The following is a 14701-nucleotide window of genomic DNA, read 5'->3' on the forward strand; positions in this document are numbered from 1 at the left end:
GACAGACACAACTGTGCTTGTTAGGCCTATTTAGACATTGTAGTGTATATAGCTTCTGGTTTAAAAAATCAGAGGAATTGATTTCTGCCAATAAGTCTGAGCGTGGTGCTTAAATACGAAAAAATACCAGAACAATGATTTTGTATTCTTCAGAGTATAATCAGTATGGTATCATACAGCACTTTGTATATATGTACATTTCATTTGCTATATTGACTATTCACTTTGAGTCATGACTTAAAACGATGAAAAAGTTAGTATCTTCATGTGATATATCAGCACTTACTCACATAAGTAATATAAGATAAATAAAAACACATTTTAAGAATGCTCATGACATGAAGTCTAGTATAAAACTCAGCGCTAAAATAATTTGTCAACTGACAGAAAGTTAATCAACAACAATTCTAATCATCTATTGTATAAATCACTTGTCAAGCATAAACACCAAACATTATCTGGCTGCTGCCTCTGCAGTGTGAGGATTTGCTGATTTGTGTGTCTTTGCATTTTGCTTTGGTCAGAGAAAGAAAACCTTTGAAGACAACGCCTTGTCTCTTAGAAATAGTGATACTGATGGAAATCAGTTACATTTTACATACCCACCGTTAAACATTCATTTTAATAGCCTGCTTAGTAAAAGTAGCTAATGATGGATTCATCTTTTCATTTCCTACTGTGCATTTATGATAAATGACTCTACATCTGTAAATCAAAAAGGCTTTACCTACAAGCAAGCCTACCTGTTGTTGTCTTTTTCTTTGCCCAAAAGCCTTAGTCTTGGATCTTCTGGTGGCCTCTAGTAAAGGGAGACTGTCTTGTTAGTCCAAATGTTAAATTAGTAGTCTGTTAAATTAATTAAATTTTCCCAGAATGTGTACCCAAGTACACCAAACAGCGTGCCTTGCTCTGAAGGCACAAATAAACGCCAGTCCATCCCATTTCAAGAGGTTGGCATACACGTGGTTAAAGGGTGCAAGTCAGAGAACAGTCACCATCTGTCTCATGGACAGAGCCAGAGCAGACTAGCTTTTTAACTGCAGGGGCAGGGGTGGCACCAGCTGAGAAAATGGATGTATGCTGATCATCTATGGAGAACGTATTTGCAACTGAATCTCAGTTTGTATTTGTGTACTCAGATTTGTGAACATTACAGGAATCTGCAAACATGAATTCAGATTTGTGATTGTGTACACAAATCAGTAAATGTAGATTAGATTTGTAAAATGATTTTAAACTCAGTCAAGTCAAGTGTTTGTTGTGCTGTCACAACTCACACTATTCACAAAACATGAAATGAACCACCGAAAGAACTGTGAAGCAGCATTTGACCTGTTACAGTGTGTCATTACAGCATAAAATCCTCTGAGACGGTATATGCACATCAACTTCAAAGACGTGCCACCTGTGGGACATTTACATAAAAAGTAGATCACTTTTTAGATCACTACTATACTCTAAATCAGTCAAGGATTAATTAGTATGAAAATGACCACAGTAATTAGAATAATATGTATGAGATCAAAAAGTTACTTAGGGTCTTTTCTATCTTTGCAGGTAGAGATGCGTTTCCACCACAACAGCACAGTTTCAGAAATTAAAGCAATGCAGTGTCCCACAATACAGAAATACAAAAATTAGACACAGCAAATAGACATATATTAATACATTAAGTATTTTGGTAAATAGGCAAGCAAGAGTAAAAAAGTTCAAAAGTTCACCAAAACTAAGTAAGACTCATTTATTTAACATTGTGTCCCGCTATTTGCATAATCGAGCATGGCAGCCATTCCTATGCTTTGAGCGACCAGTTTGCCTGGTCATTCTGACAAGAGATGGAGTACAACACTGCTTGTAAGGTGCGTAACACATTTCCAGCCTGCTGAAATGATTACCTGTTCAGTATATAGGAGGTAGAGTAGTTGTGCACTTATCAGAAGGTCAGTGGTTTTATCCTTGGCCTCGGCAGTCCACATGTCAAAGTATCCTTGGGCAAGATACTGAACCCCAAATTGCTCCTGGTGTCTGAGTGTGTTTATGCTTGTAATGAGTAGGTGGTCTAGCCAGCATTCTATGAGTGTGGTTGAATGGGTGAATGCAGGCGCAATATAATTTACCATTTTGCCATCTTACTTCAGCAGACCAAGGACTCTGCTCAGCAAGTTGATCAGATGACAGCAGACAAATACATAACCGGTCCTTGTGGCTCACTCTAAATGCAACACACAAAATGATCACTGAAGCTTTCAGCTCCTTTTAACTAAAATTTTTCCTCATATAATTTCCCTAATGTATTTGTAGACTGTAAAATTACCCTGTCACAGCATGCAATCAGTGCTTGATGTTAAAATAGCTAGAAACAGCACTGTGACATTTACAGCTCCATTGTTTTGGTCAGAAGATATTTTGTGAGAAGGCTCAGCCTTGCAGCATAAGCTTGTAAGGCTGGGCTCAGGGAAAAGATAACTTTGAGTTATAGACAGATCTCCAAACATATATGCAAAGAAAGTAGTGTACATGGTTCTAAATATGACTATGCATTTACAGATTTGTGTGTGTATTCAGAGCATAAAAGTCTTAGGTCTAGCAGTGACCTTGAAAGAGAGACAGATGTGTCCATCAGAGGGCAGTGTGAGACCACAAATTAATTGCTATATTTCAAATTCATTCTGTTTTGTGTTTGTGTTTATGTTTGTGTCCAGCTGACCACTTGTGCTCAGATTCAGCTACTACCTGCATCAAAGTGCCCTGCGCACAGTTATTACCTGTTGCCATGTTTGTTTCACACTGGATAACAGCTGGCTAAGAAAACAAAACGGTGTGAATTACTAATACACTTGTACAAGCTATTCAGACTGTTGAGACTAGCAGGACAAAGTAATTTTTGTGATTTGCAGATGAGTGCAGCACAAGACAAAAATGTAACTTGCACTCCACTTGCAATTTTTTCAAGCATTGGTGTGCTGTAACCAAAATAACTACCACATACCGATGCGTACCGCATTAGTGTTTACACTGCAAATGACATGTGGTCACTGAACACCTCTGCAAGCGATTGGATCTCAGTGCATCATGGTGGTCGTACACTTGTACTTAGAGCTGTACATTTGTGATTTGATCTCCCAGGATGCATGTTAATGCCAGGTGTAAACAGGGTCTGTGTGCCCTGGACCCCTGCTGATGAGGCACACCTGCTGAACCTGTCCACCATCATCTGATCAGCCATGCAGTATTTCAACCCTGGCTTACAGGGCACATCCCTGGGATTGGGGACTAATAACCAAAGTGCAGTCTATTTATAAGGTGAACAGTGAAGGGCTAAAAACCAGCATGGACTGTCTGTCTACTGTTATCACAACACATATGCACATTTTAAGGGTCCCACAACCTGGCTGTGCATCACCCAAATTGCTTTGATTATCAAATTCACAATAAAAATCCATACAATACATTCCACAACATATTTCTGAGTGTCAGTCTCTGTTTCAGTCCTTGACTGTTGCTTAAGTGCATAAAACATGTATTATTACAAGTCTTTCCATATCTCACAGAATCTAAGCTATCTCACATTTTCAATGTACTTATTATTACTCATATGTGAGTCAGGGCTACTAATAAAGTGTAAATTATAGCATTACTCAACTGTACTTAAGCAAGGAGTTACTTATTGCAATGATTCTGGACTTATACACTTAATTTACATATTTAGTCTTGAAATAGCAGCCACTAAAGTATTCAGAAGCTTTATAAACCAGTGTAGCTCTGTATTATCTATTTCTTATTTAAGGCACTTAACAATAAAACGCTTTATCCATCCATCCATCCATTCTCTTCCGCTTATCCGGGGCCGGGTCGCGGGGGCAGCAGTCTAAGCAGGGAAGCCCAGACTTCCCTCTCCCCAGACACTTCCTCCAGTTCTTGCGGGGGGACCCCGAGGCGTTCCCAGGCCAGCCGAGCGACATATTCCCTCCAGCGTGTCCTGGGTCTTCCCCGGGGCCTCTTCCCAGTGGGGCATGCCTGGAACACCCTCCCAGGAAGGCGTCCAGGAGGCATCCGATAGAGATGCCCGAGCCACCTCAGCTGGCTCCTCTCGATGTGGAGGAGCAGCGACTCTACTCTGAGCTCCTCCCGAGTGATAGAGCTCCTCACCCTATCTCTAAGGGAGCGCCCCGCCACCCTGCGGAGGAAACTCATTTGAGCCGCTTGTATCCGAGATCTCGTTCTTTCGGTCGTGACCCAAAGTTCATGACCACAGGTGAGGGTAGGAACGTAGATTGACCGGTAAATTGAGAGCTTTGCCTTTCGGCTCAGCTCCTTCTTCACCACGACGGACCGGTACAACGACCGCATTACTGCTGCCGCCGCACCGATCCGCCTGTCAATCTCACGCTCCATCCTTCCCTCACTCGTGAACAAGACCCCAAGATACTTGAACTCCTCCACTTGAGGCAGGAGCTCTCTTCCAACCCAGAGGGGACAAGCCACCCTTTTCCAGTTGAGAACCATGACCTCGGACTTGGAGGTGCTGATTCTCATCCCAGCCGCTACGCACTCGGCTGCAAACCGCCCCAACACATGCTGGAGGTCCTGGTTCGAAGAAGCCAACAGGACAACATCATCCGCAAAAAGCAGAGATGAGATCCTGTGGTCCCCAAACCAGACTCCCTCCGGCCCTTGGCTGCGCCTAGAAATTCTGTCCATAAAAATAATGAACAGAACCGGTGACAAAGGGCAGCCCTGCCGGAGTCCAACATGCACTGGGAACAAGTCTGACTTACTGCCGACAATGCGAACCAAGCTCCTGCTCCGGTCATACAGAGACCAGACGGCCCGAAGCAAAGGGCCCCGGACTCCATACTCCCGAAGCACCTCCCGGCCGTGGAACAATGGACCTAAAACGCTTAAATTTTTCTGAAACTATCACAGCTTGCAGTATGTGTGGGAGACAAAATAAAGATTCAGTGGAAATTCCCCCCGAGACGAACTGGGGCACAACTGCTTCCATGCCAAAAGTTCCACCTTGTTGCTGCTTACATCTAGCGTTTCTTTTCACATGACAAATAAAAAAATGTAATTACCATTCCCTATTATTACCATATATTCAAGTATAATATTGGGCCAAGAAAAACAAAAAAAATGACTGTCCAGCTAATTAAAATAAATAACACAAAAGTGTCGACCGACGCGGCAGCAGCATGTGAGCTCCTATACACTGTGGTCTCACAGCTGCAGAAATCGCACCCCCAGGCCTTCCTCCTCATCTCTGGAGAACTCATGCATGCTTCCCTGTCTTCAACTCTCCCCACCTTCACCAAGTATGTGAAATGTCACACCAGAAACAATAAAAGACTGGACTTACTGTATGCAAACACTAAGGATGCTTACAGCTCTTCACCCCTCCCCCCTCTGGGCCGATCTGGTCACAACCTGGTCATCTGCAACCTACTTACATAGCTTTGGTGTATAAATGGCCAACCATTAGGTATGTGATGACATGGTCCGATGAGTCCAGTATGGCTGAGGGACTGTTTTGACACCACCGACTGGGAAGTGTTGTGCTGTCCTTACCTTACAGGGAGGACACTGACAGTTTGACAGCATTCATCACGGACAACATTAACTTTTGTGTGCCCTGAACTAAAAAACCCTACTGAACGAGAAGAAAAGGGTTTTTAAGTCTGGGGATAGAACTGAGTTGAAGAGGGTGCAGAGGTAGCTGAAAAGAGAGATCAGGAAAGGCAAGTGCTCCTCCAGCTTCCTCCTCCAGGAGGAAACTGGAGGAGCACCCGCAGGGGAACAACGCCAGAGAGGTTTGAAAACCATCACAACACAGGGGCCTGAAAACCATCTCAGGCCACAGCAGCAACAATGGCAGGGGCCCAGAATCTGGAGACCAGGAATAGGCAAATGAGCTGAACCTGTCCTTTAACAGGTTTGATTCGACCCCCACTCCCTCCCAACCAGAGCACAGACCAGACGGCGCTACCTATCAGCACCCCCTCTCTCCCCTCCACTGCATCCATGACACCAGCAGCTCCATCCTCACACCACTTCACCCCCCTCCAATCCACTTCAAAGACCACTGACCCAGCCCCCCCCCCCCATAGATCAGGTGAGGAGGCTACTGGTCATGATGGCATCAGCTCCAGACCGCTCAGGGACTGTGCAGATCAGCTCTGTGGGGTTGTTCAGCACATCTTCAATATGAGCCTCAGCCTGGAGAGTTCCTGCCCTTTGGAAAACTTCCTGTGTGCTTCCAGTGGCAAAGACTGTGCATCCCAGGGAGCCCAACCACTTCAGGCCTGTAGCCTTAACTTCCCACCTGATGAAGACACCGGAGAGGATTATACTTAAACGTCTTCGTCACCTGGTGAGCAGCAAGCTGGTCCCCTACAGTTCGCATACTGACCAGGCATTGGTGTGGAAGACGCCAACATCTACCTGCTCCATCGCTCTCTTTCCCACCTGGAGAGCACTGGTAATACAGTGAGGATCGTGTTTTTTGACTTCTCTGGTGTTTTCAACACGATCCAGCCATCACTGCTGAGGGGGAAGCTGGAAGGAGCCGAAGAAGACTACATGGACCATCTACTACCTCACCATCAGACTGCAGTACATGAGGCTTCACGACTGTGTGTCGGATGTGGCGGTTTGTAGCACCGGGGCTCTGCAGGGTTCTGTTCTCTCTCCTTTCCTCTTCACCCTCTACACATCGGACCTCAGACACAACAAAACCAGCTCCTCCCTCCAGAAGTTCTCCGATGATACAGCCATCGTTGGATGTGTATCACAGGGAAACGATTTGGAATACAGGGAAGTCGTCACTAACTCAGTCGACTGCTGTGGACTAAACCACCTGCACATCAACGCCGGCAAGACCGAGGAGATGGTGATAGATTTCCGCAGGAAAGCACCACAGACAACACGGGTGTGCATCCAGGGATTTGACATTGAGATCATGGAGGAGTATACCTGGGTGTACACCTCACAATAAACTGGACTGGTCCACGAACACTGATGCCTGTACAGGAAGGGCCAAAGTCTTCTCCATCTTCTGAGAAGACTGAGGTCCTTTGGAGTATGTACGACATTAGTGAGGACTTTCTATGACTCTGTGGTTGTATCTGCAGTCTCTTACGCAGTGTTCTGCTGGGGCTGTGGAAGCTCTGAGAGGGACAGAAAGAGACTGAATAAACTGGTCAGGAGAGATAGCTCTGTCCTGAACTGCCCTCTGGACACCACTGAGGATGTAGGTGAGAGGAGGATGTTAGCCAAGCTGACATCAATCATGGACAACCCCTCCCACCCCCTGCATGACACAGTGGGGGCCCTCAGCACCTCCTTTAGTAACAGGCTGCTGCATCCAGTGTGTAAGAAGGAATGCTACCACAGGTCCTTCATTCCATCAGCTGTCAGATTATTCAACTCTAACATCACATAACATAAAATTGTGTTTATGTTGTTTGCCAAATAATCTATACACTAATAACATACACTAATATCTGTACATTTTGTACAATATTACATATTTCCTTTACATCTTGTGCAATATTTTTTAACATATTCTTTGTGTTTTATATATTAAAAAAACATTTTGCTTGTATAATATGTATATATATATATATATATATATATATAGTCCGCTTTTTTATTTTGTGCTTTGAATTTCTCTATTTCTGTTGCTATTTCTCTTCCAACTGCTATTACATGCTGCTGTAATTTCATTTTTTTTGTACATTTTAATATAGCTGTAGTACATTTCTTGTTTTCTTGGTATATCCCCTCTCTTGTTTCATTCCAAACGTTTATGAGCTGAGAACGATCTCATTAACCCCACAGCAGTGGATAGGATTTCTCTCTCACACACACACACACACACACACACACACACACACACACACAAACCCTCTCAGAGTGGTATGTTCTGTCTCCCCTGCTATTATGCTATGCTATGCTATGCTTATCAAGCCTTCAGTCTGCTAGCATCCAGTTTTTTAGCCTCCTGTCTGCATTTTGGTCTTCTATTATCCAGCGCACTAGCTTCTGGTCTGCACCTCGGCATGCTAGCATCTAGCCTGTTACCCTCATGTCTCCATCCTGGTTTGCTAGCCTTCAGCAAGCTAGTTCCCAGCCAGCCCTGAGGTTGATTAGACTCAGACTGGTGAGCCTGCAGCCTTCCTGTCCTGAGCCAACCTCCCGGGCTGCTAACAGCCAACCATATGCTCTCCAGCCAGCTACCCACTCCAGCAGCCATACTCCCATTCTGATCTCCAGCCACATCTCCAGCATCCAAATGAGTTCCATCTGCACCGCTCTCCTCCTGACCAGCCCACTGAGAGGTCCTGCCCTTACCACCAGTCTCCCACTCCTGCTCAGCTTTCAGGCTGACTTCGACAGTGACCCTGGTCATTGTTCTGCATGACCTCCTGAGTGGCACCGCCAATCTGTCCAACCTCCTTGCCATCCTCCTGAGCAGCTTTAACCTTTTATAAGGCAAGTGACTATATTTGCAGCCTTTACAGATGGCCACCTTCCTGTACTTCAGTGAGGTCAAGAACCATGTGGTCCTCACTCAGCCATCAGAAGAGATCACATCACAGATCACATGAATGGTGTCTAAAGTTATAATGTCTATGTTATGCAGTGTAGAAAGTTGTACTATGTGTTATACTGTTATACAGTACATAAAGCTGTACTGTGTGTTATACTGTGTGTGTTATACAGCATATACATAATGTTATACTGTTTATTTTGAAAGGTGTCTGTATCAGCAAATTTTTGAAAATGCTACAAGAGAAATAAACTCTTGTTATGGCCTCCAATAACACCCTAAGGTTGATTTTTTTTAAATTTCAAAGTATTTCAATGAGTGCCATATAAAGGGTTAAAAGTCTGGTCATCCTGTTGCCCGTCGTCCAGGGTAGCTGTGCTCTTTGCGAGCTGTCTTCAACTGTGGACACTGACACCTGTGTTCCAGCAGCTTCTGATGCTTGGCAGATCTGCTTTTTGGTGGCTCTCGGTTGACTTTTCACCTTTTCTTACCAATTTTCTCTCAGCAGCAGGTGATAGCATTTTCTTCCTTATCGTGGCAGTGACAGAACAGTGCCATGCACTTTATACCTACAAACAATTGTTTGCACTGTTGCTCTAGGGACCTACAGCTGCTTTGAAATGGCTCCAAGTGACTTTCCTGACTTGTTTAAGTCAATGATTCGCTTTTTCAGATCCATGCTGAGCTCCTTTGACTTTCCCATTGTAGCTTTTGTGGGCGTTTGTGTCCAATGAGCCTTTAAGTGGCCTCAGAGAAGTCACCAGCTGTAGTCACTCATAATCACTCACAACAAGTTAAGAGGCCATGCTATGAAGCTCATTTTCATTGACACAACTTTATAACTCACCAAAATTGCTAATTCATGTTGCTGTATGTATATTTTTGACCCAGCAGATTTGGTCACTTTTTCTGTTAACCCATAATAAAGTCATAAAAGAACCAAACTACATGGATGTTTTTTGTGAAAAGGAGGATCTGTTCGAATCATTCTATCAGAGAAAAAACAGAGTTGTAGAAATAACTGGAAACTCCAGAGAGCCATGAAAGGAGGACTGAAGCTGCTGCTACACTGCTTACATGCTGCTCATGCTATGCCTTCTGAGAAGATATAGCCTTACAGTTAGGCAACTGTTTGCAAATAGCCACATCATAAACTGACCGTATATGAAGGCTCTGTTGCAGAAGGTTTGTATTGTTTGTGCCCTCTGGTGTATCATTTAATGCTACTTTAATTTAGATATTGACTGTTTCTGATTATCTGTTAAGTATTCAGGTTTTAAGATTTAGTGTAGATGTGTAGTGCATTGTGTTGGAAAATAACTCCCTTTAGCTTTCTCTATCATATGACCTGTGTTCTCATCTGAACATATTTCTCACAAGCTTATAGTTAGAAACTGGAACAAGCACTGAGGCTTTCTTTGTGGCTACAGTTTCAGCAGGACATCGACAGTCAAGGACCAACAGAGCTTTTTGGTCTGATGAGTAAAACCTTCAGCAGGACTTCACTGAGCTGAACACAGCAGGCAACAGAAAACAGCTGATGTCATTAGAAGACCAGGACAGGCTTTGAGTAAGCACCTCTCTGTGGACTGGGACAGGGCACAGTATATGTCCAGTCTGGGGTACAACATTAGTTTGTGTAATGTGACAGGAAAGTGACGTGTGCCCTTGTGTCTGTGTTGGGTCAATTAATTTTCAATTGACTCAGTCATTTTAGTTTGCTGCGCTGGTGGGCAGGGGCGGTTTTTGCAATGGGCAATCTGGGCGATATGGGCCATATGTCTACACGTAATTGATTGGGTTATGTTGAAAATGTATGGGGGAGTAACCTTACCCCATAAAAATGCAAAAAAAAAAAAAAAAGAGCGAAGGAAAGAAAGAAATCTACGTAAATTTGTTTACGTCACCTGACTCCGGACTCCGGTTGACTGACGGGTGAACGGACAGTGTTGGCAAAAGGTAAAGCGAAAGGTCATGTTATGGAGTCGTGTCTTAAATGAAGATCATGGATCAAACTAAAAGACCAAAGAAGCCATCAGGTGCCCAGTTTCGAAAAAGAAAAAAAGAAGAAGAGGAGAAACGGGCAAAAGAAAAAGGTATGCAGATTTAGTTAATAGAATGTTAACAAATGATAATAACATGTGCATTATGTTCATTTTAATTGGGTAACTGATGCATGTGTGATGTCAGTGTGATCTAACTTGCATGTTGTATCTTAATTGTAAATTCAGGGGCAATTCTGAAATATTTTGGGGCTGGAGCACCCACTGGCCAAAAAAAAAAAAAAAAAAAAAAAAAAACAGCCACAGCCATGGTCCTGGAGTCTGATGAGGAGCCATCTACCTCCCCAGCCACATGGTCGTTGCAGGAGTCCTCAGGTGTGTGTGTGTTTGTGTGTGTGTGTGTGTGTGCATGACTGTGTGCGTGGTGTTATGTGTGCATTTTTGCATATTTTTTTTTACTTTGTTGTTTACTTTGGGTGGGGGCGCCAAGGGATGGTTCACCCAGGGCGAAAGTCTAGCCAGAACCGCCTCTGCTAGTGGGATATGGAAGTACATGACCAAAATTAAAATGAAGTCTTTCAATCAAATTGAAATTTTATTTGGTACTTGTGGGTGTATCATGTACAGCAAATTCACATTAAAAAATACAATTTTGTCAAGTCGGAAAAATCTTCACTGCCAAAATTTATATTAAATTTTGCTAACACTTTTCATTACAGTCCGTAACATAGGCCTACTACATAATTCTTCCAAATTTACAGTGCAAGAATTTTGTAGTAACAGTCTACAAGTAGGCTACAGTAGGCCTACGTACCATAGGTACAAGGGAACAGGACGTTAAGTTGGAGAATACATGGGGTATCAGGTTTAAAACTTTATGCTGTAGATACTTTTTAACTAATGGTTACCTTTTCAAATATTATGAGGTACAGTGTGACATATTGTGAAACAATGTGGAGGTTGGGAGGACTTTAATAAGACCAACTGGATAATAATTCTAATATGAGCATGACCATCTTTGAGACCTTAACGCAGATCACAAACAAGTATCCACCATCAGGATTTGATGGTGAAGTGAGTGGCAGCTGAGACTGCCTGTTCAGAGATGCTATAGGAATGTTTTGTACAGATTTTTGCAGGGGAATTGGCATTAGGCCTGCTCAGTCTTGGAGTATCAATATTTTGAAGTCATCTTGCCATTAGAAGAGACATGCTTAGTTTGAAAGTTAAGACATGATCAATAGCTTGTCGTATCATAGTCTGTTTTAATTTTGATATGACTCACACACATTTAGGTCATGTCCAACTCCTCTTTAAAGGATAACTTTCGTTTTTTACAACCTGGACTTTATTTGTAGCATTAAATACGACCATTTAGACACCCAGACAACTTTGGTGGCATTTGGAGTCGTTCTGAAGAAATTAGCCCCAGAAGAGCGGCGCGTATATCCGTATAATGCGAGTAATTGGGGCACCCGTGCGTAGCCTCTATAAAGGCATAATCTGCGGCGAAACTCGTTCATATTCCAATATTTTGTTATGATATGCTGGCGCTATTCCCCTCTGAGCCCGTGGTGGCATGTTATCAACATCCAGCGTCTCTAGACAACTACCACGTTCTGACGTGGATGACGTCATTTTCGAGCGCTGCGAGCAACCAGCGACAACACGGCTAACTCTGCGGTGGTCGGCTAGTTTAGCTGTAGTTTGCGACTGTTATTTTTCACAAAATGGATGAATATTTTTTCGACTCTGAGGTGGTGGACGATGACTTTGTTTACGATGGACGTCCTTACCGTTTTGAGCCTGAGTACGCGGAAGAGGAGCTCGTTGAAAGGAGGACGCGGAGGCAGAGAGAGGAACAGCTGGCCAAACAACAACAAACGGCTGCGCGTCCACGAGTAGACGGTAACTGGTGGTGTTCTTGTGGACAATGTTCATCGATGACAACAGAGGAGGATATGTTCATTGATGACAACAGAGGAGGATGTGTCAATAAACATCTGTATCACAACACTGGAGGATTTCCGTGCAATGATAAACCGGGCTGTGGTGGAGACGTTTTTTCGTGTCCCTAAAGTGAACTGGAAGACCCAGCCAAAGCCTGCTGGACCAAATGGGCAACTTTCGATTGAGTAAGTAGCTTACACACATGTATAGATTGTTTATTTGCCTTGGTTTTGTTTGACAGAAGTTTATCATTGCGCGGAAATCCTCCAGTGTTGTGACACAGACATTTATTGACACATCCAGACGCGTATCTCCTGGCCGCAAGTCCCACTCTGAGCAACAGAGGCATTCCTCCTCTGTTGTCATCGATGAACATTGTCCACAAGAACACCACCAGTTACCGTCTACTCGTGGACGCGCTGCCGTTTGTTGTTGTTTGGCGAGCTGTTCCTCTCTCTGCCTCCTTGTCCTCCTTTCAACGAGCTCCTCGTCCGTGTACTCTGGCTCAAAACGGTGAGGACGTCCATCGTAAACAAAGTCATCGTCCACCACCTCAGAGTCGGAAAAATATTCATCCATTTTGTGAAAAATAACAGTCGCAAACACAGCTAAACTAGCCGACCGCCGCAGAGTTAGTCGTGTTGCCGCTGGTTGCTCGCAGTGCGCGGCGCTCGAAAATGACGCCATCCACGTCAGAAGTAGTTGTCTAGAGACGCTGGATGTTGATAACATGCCACCACGGGCTCAGAGGGGAATAGCGCCAGCATATCATGACAAAATATTGGAATATGAACGAGTTTTGCCGCAGATTATGCGTTTATAGAGGCTACGCACGGGTGCCCCAATTACTCGCATTATACGGATATACGCGCCGCTCCTCTGGGGCTAATTTCTTCAAAACGACTCCAAATGCCACCAAAGTTGTCTGGGTGTTTAAATGGTCGTATTTAATGCTACAAATAGAGTCCAGGTTGTAAAAAAACGAAAGTTATCCTTTAAGGCATAGGTGTGTTTTGGGCATAACATGAATTCAACCATTCAACCTAAAGTGTTATGTGCCTTTCCCTTTAAATATCCAGGTATGCCTGCACCTGGCACATTGCTATGTAAATGGAGGATTTGTGAAGTAAGGGAAATTAACAGATTTCTGCTAAGGAAACGGATCTGCCTGTGTGCAAAGTCAAAGAACACAAGCAGACCATATACTGGAACAGAGGGAATGCACCAAAACTCCCTGAGGTGAAGCAAGTGTGGGAGGAGGTAGCAGTGAGCACAATGCAATTGCACAATGCTGAAAGTGGTAGGCCTATAATGTCAGGAGACAGTGGAAAACAAAAGCTCACTGCTCACTGAAAACATCAAGTGGAAATGGAAAGAGGACCACCAACTAAGGCTGCTGTGGATCTAACTTCAACTGAGGGCATATGTTTCTCTACCCCCTGTGCCAAGAGCATTGAGGGATTTTGGGGACCAGAGGTGACCAATCAAGGTAATGATAACAATGAATCATTGTGAACTGTCGTGTAGAATATAATTCATATAGTAAGATTTCAGAACAGCAGAACTTTTGTGCAGTCAAGCAAACAACTTTTATTCAGTGAAACAACAAAATGTCTGATTGACCGATTCAATTACTGTGTCTTTCTCCCAGAGAACTAACAGAAGCCGCCAGTTGGCAAGAGCAGTATATAGTTGTGGAGGGTGAAAAAAGGGTCCGAGAAACATTGCCGAGGTTAAGAGGAGAAACGAGTCAACCCATCATTCGGCCAGAGGACCATCCATTCTTCAAAACCTAGCTGTTCGGATTCCAGATGATGGAAAGGGAATTTGGTACAATAGGGATGAGTGCTCATTTGAACTGCATTAAGATGTTGCTGTATCTTCTTGGAATGGCTCACTGAAGCAGTTGAGCACTTGGTTCCTGCAACTCTTCCTCCTCTAACCAAATCCCACGCAGACAACCCCCCTGCTGCCCCCGGAGCCTTCTGTGGCCAGCCACGTTGTGGTGCTCTCTGCCTGAAAACCAGGGGCAAAAGACCACCAGTTTAAATTGTGTTGACCAATATGGTGCAAACCAGAACTATAATAGTTTTGCATTTTTCATTAGTTTTTTGTTTTTATTCTGTTTTGTTTCCAGCTTCTAGAGTGGGTTAGGTCGTCATTTTAGTTTTAATTCTTTAAAAATGTTTCATTTCAG

Source organism: Chelmon rostratus, chromosome 18, assembly GCF_017976325.1.
Source record: "Chelmon rostratus isolate fCheRos1 chromosome 18, fCheRos1.pri, whole genome shotgun sequence".
Lineage (NCBI taxonomy): Eukaryota > Metazoa > Chordata > Actinopteri > Chaetodontiformes > Chaetodontidae > Chelmon > Chelmon rostratus.